General features: G+C 38.3%; 1 protein-coding gene and 6 non-coding genes across 8 annotated transcripts in view; 1 reads left to right on the forward strand and 6 right to left on the reverse strand.

Annotated features, from left to right (window-relative positions):
• LOC135222697 (mucin-2-like) overlaps positions 1-9,828 on the forward strand; it is a 140,945-nt gene that overhangs the window by 34,677 nt on the left and 96,440 nt on the right. The gene's annotated exons all lie outside the window — the stretch shown is intronic.
• On the reverse strand, positions 1,933-2,004 carry Trnad-guc (transfer RNA aspartic acid (anticodon GUC)). Its single transcript has one exon. It is a non-coding gene; the product is annotated as a tRNA-Asp (tRNA).
• Positions 3,124-3,195, reverse strand: Trnad-guc (transfer RNA aspartic acid (anticodon GUC)). The gene has a single exon. It is a non-coding gene; the product is annotated as a tRNA-Asp (tRNA).
• On the reverse strand, positions 5,469-5,540 carry Trnad-guc (transfer RNA aspartic acid (anticodon GUC)). The gene has a single exon. It is a non-coding gene; the product is annotated as a tRNA-Asp (tRNA).
• On the reverse strand, positions 5,990-6,061 carry Trnad-guc (transfer RNA aspartic acid (anticodon GUC)). Its single transcript has one exon. It is a non-coding gene; the product is annotated as a tRNA-Asp (tRNA).
• Positions 6,280-6,351, reverse strand: Trnad-guc (transfer RNA aspartic acid (anticodon GUC)). The gene has a single exon. It is a non-coding gene; the product is annotated as a tRNA-Asp (tRNA).
• Trnad-guc (transfer RNA aspartic acid (anticodon GUC)) lies at positions 7,064-7,135 on the reverse strand. The gene has a single exon. It is a non-coding gene; the product is annotated as a tRNA-Asp (tRNA).

Below are 9,828 nucleotides of genomic sequence, written 5' to 3' on the forward strand. Positions count from 1 at the left end.
ACAGGTAGAACTCATGGATTTCCATTAAGGAACAGGAACCAAAGCATATAAACCACCGAGAATATGAATGTGTTGTTGCCTCTTTTGCAATAGGTCGCATCTAAATGCTTCGATGAGAATCCCAAAATGAATATGGACGTCTTGGATTATAAGTGAATCGGCACGATCAAGAATAAAGAGCCCAAACAATTGGGCTGTGCACTAAACTGACCAGAGTTCAGTCTTGTTCCAGTTACAACTGGTTGGATGGAGATTAGTGCAAGAGACCTTTTTTTTTTTTTTTTTTTAAAGTCCAGGCGTGCAAGTATCTTGACTTCGGTTGCTTTGAATACTTATCAGTTCATCGTTACCACAGACATGTCGTTCGGTTTTCTCTAGCTAAACTTATGTTAGGTTTTCTGTAGCAGAACAAGTTTCAGAACTGAATTTCTTATTCCTCCAAATCGCCAACTATGTCCGAATTCAATGAAAATGTCTTCGTTCTTGGATGGGTCGTAACTTAGGTCGTCTGTCGAGATGCAACATGGAGTCGGGCCTCGTGGTCCCCACCGTGGTCCAAGAAAGACCACCACATGGTCGGCCTCGTCTGCAGGATTTGCGTCGCTGGAAAGGCAAATCTCCCGATCGAATTCGCGGGGTAATTATTTGTATTCGGGGGCTGTCGTGGAAAATGGCCGAATCGTGAGCTTGATGGCGTGTTGACCGTAAAAGCCTTATTAGCCAGAGATATTCGGGTTATGTGACGTCACGGATTGCTGCTCGTGTGGTTCTTCAAAGCACGCTTGCTTCTTTTTCTTCTTCTGCCTCTCTCGACGCCGTATTTGGGCGTCCAAGGGTGGGCGCTTGTAAACAAGACTAATCTGGTTTTTGCTGTCAAATATCTGCAGATATTTCATTTGCATGCAACTTAGGGATGGATAGATAGACAGAGGTTGCCAGATATTCTCGATAAATAAAACTGTTTTGCATTCTCTGACATTCGCATGGGGCTCTCAGATTTCTAGTTAAACCCGGTCGCTATTTGTCTCTTGTAAATTGTATGTTTTCTGAGTTAATGAAATGAACGACAATTTTACCCTCCAAAGTATGTATTTTCAGGAAGAAAGGAAGATTGTAGTCACTGTCACATTCTGTCGCTTATCTTGCCAGTTTTTGGGGTGGTAGAGTAGTAAATTTAGCAGTTACTGCTGTAGTCTTTCTTTCTTAAACCAATCGGTGTTTTGGCGAAAGTAAATATATCTTACGACTTGACATGTAATCTGAACCTAAACGCAAACAAATGCTTTAAAAAAATTTATGTATTTAAACTGATCAACACAAAAAACAATTGTAAATTGAATGTAAATGTTTTGTCAAGCATATGACAGTTTGTTGCAACTTAGCTTAAACTATAATGCCAAGCCTAACTTATTCGTTAGAGATGAGGACAAATTGGTTCCAGTTTTCTTATTGTTAAGAATAATCTGACATATTTTACTGTAACATAACTCCTCTACTTGATTTAATCCCGTTTTGGCAACAAACCTCTCCCAGATCTTCGCATTGTGCCCAAAAATTTGGTCGTCTATATAGGATGCATAGTGGTAGTTTATTGCACATTATTGATTCAGAAGTTGATGAACGCAAAATATTGCCTTTAGAGGAAGGGGGACGTCTTTGATCACTGTAAGCTGCGACAAACTTTATTTTTCTTCCTCAGACCAATATAAAAATTAGATAAGCGTCGGAAGCAATTTGATTTGTTAAGGCAAGGGGAAAAAATGATCGAAAACAAATGGCGTGAGCAAATGAAAACTGCGATAATGACAAGTAAGCCAATCATGGGTGTTGAGCAGTCCTCGATAATATAGTGGTTAGTACCTTTGAAACATGAAGCTTAACCTTCAGGTGTGTTAATAAACATCTCGTCAGCCCCCTACAAAATAATTGCATCTCCCCGACGGGGAATCGAACCCCGGCCTCCCGCGTGACAGGCGGGGATACTCACCACTATACTATCGAGGACTGATTGGAAAGGAAATATAGAGCAAAGTCGTGGTTCATTTACATTTTTACGGGCTGCTCTAGGAGCAAGAGCCCGTGCTGGCATAAGGCCAGCTAAATCTAAAACAACAATAACTTCATTTATATGCCAGTGAGTTACCTGCTTGTTACTTTTAAAAGTTGCCTGAAGGAAGCATATAGATTATGATGCAAACCGGAGTAAAATTAAACGGATGGGTCACGTGGTCTGGCCTAAGATACCCTTTACCTGTTGTATGTATGTTGCCAAGTCGAGGACTGCCCCCCCAACCTTCTTCAAGTAAGTCGTGACCCCTCGGTCTGCATACTACCCTGACCACGTGACCCGTCCGTCTGCACTAGCTCCGGTTTATATTTATATATAGCCCTACGCCTCCAACAGGCAACTTCAAACCAGAAGTAAGCAAAGCATTTCCAGTAAAACCAGTCCTCGATAGTATAGTGGTGAGTATCCCCGCCTGTCACGCGGGAGGCCGGGGTTCGATTCCCCGTCGGGGAGATGCACTTATTTTGTAGGGGGCTGACGTGCTATAGATGAGGTTTCTGCTGAACGCTCATGAAAGTTCTTCGCAGTGATGATTGTTTTCAAATCCTTATGTTTCTAGAATGCAGGAAATGGTTTGCATTTATCCTAGTGTTTTAAATTATTCTAGTTGAATTTGAGATACAAGAAGAAGAAATCTGGGTAGCCTTGTTGGTGATATAATTCGAACTGTCATAAAACATCACTTTGCCTAAACTTGAATCCATGTGCAGTGGAATGGGGATAGACATTTTGTGGCGTAATTATGTTGCTGTTGAAGATTAAGCTGGCCTTATGCCAGCACGGGCTCTTGCTAATAGGGCGTCACGTAGGAGTAATTATGGTAAGACAATTACGAGCTACTAGTGGGAGTCATCCTTGGAGAGGGGGTGGGGGTTGTGGTAAATATTGCAGTGTGTGATAGCAATGACAAGTCCAAGAAAACTGTAGCACACTGTTTTCTTTGCTATGAATCGCACCATTAAACTGTGCTAGTCATGTAAACAATTGGAAATTGATAGGTATTAGAAATACCATAAAGTCTGAGTTAATGGAAGATCCCCTAAATATAATTGTACCTCCCCGACGGGGAATCGAACCCCGGCCTCCCGCGTGACAGGCGGGGATACTCACCACTATACTATCGAGGACTGAGAGAAGGGGAATTGTATCGCACACTTGTTCCTTGGTTTACCTGTGACTAATTTAATGAAATTCTTGGTTCACCTCTGTCTTTGTGATTTAAACGAAATTCTTTGTTAACCATTTGATTTAAAGAAATTCTTGGTTCATCTATGGTATAAAGAATTCTTGGTTTACCTCTGTGTGATTTCTAAGAAATTTTTAGTTCCTCTTTGATTTAGAGAAATTCTTGTGTTCACCTTTGTCAGATTCAAAGAAATTCTTGTGTTCACCTTTGTCAGATTTAAAGAAATTCTTGTGTTCACCTTTGTTAGATTTAAAGAAGTTCTTGTGTTCACCTTTGTTAGATTTAAAGAAATTCTTGTGTTCACCTTTGTCAGATTTAAAGAAATTCTTGTGTTCACCTTTGTCAGATTTAAAGAAATTCTTGTGTTCACCTTTGTTAGATTTAAAGAAATTCTTGTGTTCACCTTTGTCAGATTTAAAGAAATTCTTGTGTTCACCTTTGTTAGATTTAAAGAAATTCTTGGTTCCCTCTTTGTCTGATTTAAAGAAATTCTTGGTTCCCTCTTTGTCTGATTTAAAGAAATTCGTGGAGTCACCTTTGTCAGGTTTAAAGAAATGATTGGTTTCCGGGCCCCTTGTCTGAGTTTAAAGAAATTCTCCTTTCACGTCTGTCTCATGTAAAGAAATTCTTGGTCCTCTTTTGTCTGATTCAAAGAACTTCTTTGAACCCCCTTTGTCTTGTTTAAAGGAATTCTTTGTTACCCTTTGATTTTCAAACATTCTTGGTTGACCTCTGGTTTAAAGAAATTCTTGGTTTACCTTTGGTTTAAAGAAATTCTTGGTTTACATTTGGTTTAAAGAAATTCTTGGTTTACCTCTGTGTGATTTATAAGAAATTCTTGGGTCACCTCTGTGTGATTTAAAGAAATTCTTGGTTCACCTCTGTGTGATTTAAAGAAATTCTTGTGTCACTTCTGTGTGATTTAAAGAAATTCTTGGTTCACCTGTGATTTAAAGAAATTCTTGGTTCACCTTTGGTTTAAAGAAATTCTTGGTTTACCTCTGTGTGATTTATAAGAAATTCTTGGTTCACCTCTGTGTGATTTAAAGAAATTCTTGTGTCACTTCTGTGTGATTTAAAGAAATTCTTGGTTCACCTTTGGTTTAAAGAAATTCTTGGTTCACCTCTGTGTGATTTAAAGAAATTCTTGGTTCACCTTTGGTTTAAAGAAATTCTTGGTTCACCTCTGTGTGATTTAAAGAAATTCTTGGTTCACCTCTGTGTGCTTTAAATAAATTCTTGGTACATCTCTGTGATTTAAAGAAATTCAATGGTTCACCTTTGGTTTAAAGAAATTCAATGGTTCACCTTTGGTTTAAAGAAATTCTTGGAACTCCTTTGTGATTTAAAGAAGTTCTTGTTTCATCTCTGTTTGATTTAAAGAAATTCTTGGTTCACCTCTGTGTGATTTAAAAGAAATTCTCGATTCTACTGTTTTCTGATTCAAAGAAATTTTTGGTGTACTTATGTGTAATTTAAATAAATTCATGGTTCCCCTTTTGTTTGATTTATAAAAAATTTCTTTTTTCACATCTGTGTGACGTAAAGAAATTCTTTGTTCCCCCTTTGTCTGATTCAAAGAAATTCTTTTTTCCCTTTGATTTAGAGAAATTCTTGGTTCACCTCTGTCCAATTTAAAAAAATTCTAGGTTCCCCATTTGTCTGATTTAAAGAAATTATTGGTTCACTGCTGTCTGATATTAGGAAATTTATGGTTAACCTCTGTCTGATATAAAGAAATTCTTGGTACACCTCTTGTCTGATTTTAGGAAATTCATGGGTAACCTTTGTCTGATTGAAAATAATTCTTAAAGAAATTTTTGGTTCATCTCTGTGTGATTTAAAAAAATTTTTGGTTCACCTCTGTGATTAAAGAAATTCAATCGTTCACCTTTAGTTTAAAGACATTCCTGGAGCTCCTTTGTGATTTAAAGAAGTTCTTGTTTCATCTCTGTTTGATTTAAAGAAATTCGTGGTGTTTGATTTTAAAAAATTCGTGGTTCATCTCCAATTGATTTAAAGAAATTCGTGATTCATCTCCGATATAAAGATTTCTTGGTTCACCTCTGTTCATAGAAATTGTGGTGTTCTGGATTGATTGATTTTGTTGCAGTTATACATTAGGCCAGCTGTATGCCGGCACAGGTTGTTGCTTCCTGAATAGGTCCTGCATGAATACTAAGCAGCATGTCTAACCCTCCAAAATTCTTGCATCTCCCCGACGGGGAATCGAACCCCGGCCTCCCGCGTGACAGGCGGGGATACTCACCACTATACTATCGAGGACTGAAATTCACCTGTTTTGCTACCCTTGTTGTATCTAATTGCTGTTAAAAATGATTTTGTTTGCTATGTTGAAAGGAGACTAATTTTTTCCTTCTTTTTGTACTATTCAGAGGATGAGTTTACCATGGACCATTATTGAAGTGTGGAGTGCAAATTGGATGAGAACCTTGTAATAATTATATGCTTTCAACAAAGAACTAATGACTTTACAGAACACTCTAGGGCTTCAACGCTGTATTATGTAAAGGGGGTGGGTTTTAGAGATAATCTACATGTCCAAAAAAAAAAAAAAACAGTTGACAACCTCTTCATATATTCTTCATCTCAAAAGAACACTTGACAACGTCTTCATGTAATGTAAATGTCCAAAAAATACTACATAGCTGCTTCATATGCCTTCTTTACGAACTTCATCAGCAACACGTCAGCCTCCTACAAAATAATAGCATCTCCCCGACGGGGAATCGAACCCCGGCCTCCCGCGTGACAGGCGGGGATACTCACCACTATACTATCGAGGACTGAGATAATTGCAAAGCCTTTTCCCACCTGACATTTGTTTCGAGAATTTTCATTTTTGCAAACTCTAAAATTCTAGATTCATTTATCTGTGACAAAAGTTGTAACAGTCTGTATGGCTGAGTCATAAATGTTGCCTAATCTCGTTATTTAGTGAATCCAATACATATTTATTGTCATCTCGTGAATAGCACGTCTGAGCCTCCAAAAATAATTGTACCTCCCCGACGGGGAATCGAACCCCGGCCTCCCGCGTGACAGGCGGGGATACTCACCACTATACTATCGAGGATTTGATGGGAGAGAGCGGCTGTGAATAACTTATTTGCGGTTTCTTAAATTGCCAATGTGCCGAGTACGTTTTATATTTACATTAATATCGCATTAACTGATTAGTTTTACTTCCGTGTATTCTCAGTATTTGTTGTTTGTATTTAAGTTGGAGATACATTTATGATTGTTATACTCTCTTTAACAGTAAGCAGAAGGAAGAGAGAGGAGTTGGAAACTTGCCAAAGTGACGTCCTCTCATCTTAGAGAAAGTAAAGAGAGTTAGGTTAGGATTTTGCAAATTAAGGAGAGAGTATGTTGTGCCTTGTTGGAGCATCGTTATCCTAGGAAAATTCATCACCAGCATCAAAAACACCATAAAAATAATGGTTGTGTACAGTACAAGATTTCACGAATAGCTAATGTAAGTGGAAACACTTGACCGGAATGTAAAGAACAATGTAAGCTAGATATGAAGATTAGGATAATTTGGTTGTAGTAGGATAATTTTGTACACTACAACCATCACAACTGGCAAAATTTTTATAGTATATGTAATTATTTAGAGCAAGCTTTCGTGGGCTATATTGCCCTAGTTGATTTAAAGGTTTTGTACTCTAGTACTAAATTCCCCAAGGAACAGGTGCCATCTGAAGTAAAGTGACTTCTGTTATCGCTGTAACTTTGTGTGTGTTGTAACGTATATATGCTGATGCTGTAAATAATAATTGTTCCTCCCCGACGGGGAATCGAACCCCGGCCTCCCGCGTGACAGGCGGGGATACTCACCACTATACTATCGAGGATTGAGTATTGATGGAAGTATTTTAGTTATTTGTATTCAAATTGAATGGTCGGTTTCAGAGTGGGATATCATGTCTGGTAGCAGTTTGCCATATCAGCATACTGTATTTGTGCATAGCAATGAGCTGAAATGAAGTGTATGTATCGTTTTGATGATGCCGCTGGTGATCCTACATCTATCTGTAACACCATTGAATAAAAGACATCAGAAAAGTTGTCGCTCTGTAACACCATTGAATAAAAGACATCAGAAAAGTTCTCGCTCTCTGAAACCAGCCTTTCATGAAATGTGTTTAAGTAAGATGAAGTTTGCATGCGATTGTCATAGTAATAACAAATTAAATGAACCCATAAAGACCCGTCCAGTTTGCTGGGATCCAACTCACACACAAGTAAGTCCTCGATAGTATAGTGGTGAGTATCCCCGCCTGTCACGCGGGAGGCCGGGGTTCGATTCCCCGTCGGGGAGGTACAATTATATTGTTTATTGTATCAACAATACAGCCTTTGAAAGTTCCGATGTTGCAGTAGTATGCAGAAGAAACTGTGTAGTATTACAGATTCACGTCCTTGGAGAAAGTGGTATTATGTATATTTTTACTGATAATAATAGAAATATATTAATAGCCATACATGTGGTATATATAACTTGTAGGTTGGTTAAGGTCCGTTATTGGATAGTGTTCGTTGTAGGATAGATAGTGAAGAATATATGTCATTAGTGATACCCGCCCCAGCAACGGATATGAGAAAATATTTTGGGCTTTATAATAATAACCGTAAAATCTAGAGCCAGGGAGAAACAGAAATAGTCGAGATGACAAATACAGTAAGGGCAGGCATTGGCTTTCAGTGGAGTTATGTACAAATAGGACAGACAGTACAATTAAAACCAGTAGAAAATCCGCCGAAGAAATCTAGTTTTCCGTCCGATGGTGGCCTCAGCCACGGTCCGGTGGTGGCCTATGTTGTTGATACCATACCGCTGCCAGAAGTACGAATATGGTTAACTTTAACCTTAAATAAAATAAAAACTACTAAGGCTAGATGGCTGCAATTTGGTCTGTTTGATGATTGGAGGGTGGACGATCACCATATCAGTTTGCAGCTCTCTAGCCCCAGTAATCTTTAAGATCTGAGGGCGGACGAACAGACAAAGCCACTACAGTAATTCTCTTATATAGAAAACTAAAAACTCACAAGAAAATTGCCGACAGTAACGATAAAAAAAGTGATGGAGAAACAGAGCAACATATGAATTACTTTCTTATTGTTTAAATCTTATAGCCTCAATTATTTAAGATATATATATATATATATATATATATATATATATATATATATATATATATATATATATTTGATTAGCTGCAGACTGCTATATCGCCTGGTAATAATTTTTTTTAGTGATTTCGACAGTTTTTTGTGAATGGACGTTTAAGTATGTCACTACATGATAAGGATCTTGTAAAGGAAGCATCGATATAAGGTTTATCAGTGCTAACTTAACAGCAGCGTATTTGCTTCCCTCCGTAGGATGTAGTGCCGTCAGCGCACCTCATGTGGTGCACTGTAGGCGTCCCATGGGCCCCTAGCTGCAGCCTCTTTCATTTCTTTTATTGCGCCTCCGTTCACACACTTTTTTTTTCCTTCCATCTTACTTTCCACTGTCGAATATAAGAACAATTAATTCATGGTGCAACTGCGAGGTTCTCCTTCTTTGACACCTTTCAAACCGTTTTACTGTCGATTTCCGTTTCAGCCTAGAATGACCTAGAGCATCCACTATGGAGCGAGTTCAGTTTATTAATTTTCGAGTGCTTCTGCGTATGCATTTTAGAGATACGATGAGAGAATGCCAATTAAACCGAGTCCGTTGAAGGAGCAGAGGTCGTATATATATGATTATGCAGGACCTAATTCAGGACAGAATTTCTGAATGGAGAACCGACAGTATAATACGCCAAGTAGATTTAAGTCTTATATGTTTTAAGAAGCATCAAGGGTAGTATAGACTGTTTATCGTCAAATGCTTTTTCTCAGCAACGAAACAAGAATCACGCGAGCTGACGAAAAGTAAAAGTTCTGCCATTCTTTCAAGACAAGATAGTGAAGGAAGCACATAAAAGGACCGACTTGGATGTATCGTTAATGAAATTGATTGGTTAGTCTTATAGCAAGAGTTACAAGGGTCAGCTGCATCTTTTAAATTTTATATTTTCATTACCAGTAGTAGTGAACGAAGTAGGATTAAGGATTCAGGAAGAAGTTGGTGATGTTTGCAGATAGAGCATGCAAATAGTTTAACTATTTTTTTTTCAGTGAGAAAGTTATTTACACCATTTTGAGAGTGTTGATCGTTTATGTAATTCAGGACAGAGCTTCTTGCATTGGCGTCGTCTCCGACTGCTTCCCGATATCTTGTGTTTGTTGACCTTGAGATTAGAATTTTGTCCTTAAATAATCGTAGTAAGTTTGAAGTTGGTTCTTTCCTGTTTCAGTGGTATTGCAGCGCGACCTTTACTAGGGCTACCGTTTTGTCTTCACAGTAAAATGTTTTGTGTGTGCGTCTCATCACTCAGTTTGTTATATCTGCAATTGTGTCGCTGCATTGGCAAGTTGGAACTATCAAAGTCACCGCTAATAGCTGGCCGACGTTCAATTTTGATGATTTCAGAGCAGGGAGGAGTGGTCT

Source organism: Macrobrachium nipponense, chromosome 8 (genome assembly GCF_015104395.2).
Source record: "Macrobrachium nipponense isolate FS-2020 chromosome 8, ASM1510439v2, whole genome shotgun sequence".
NCBI lineage: Eukaryota > Metazoa > Arthropoda > Malacostraca > Decapoda > Palaemonidae > Macrobrachium > Macrobrachium nipponense.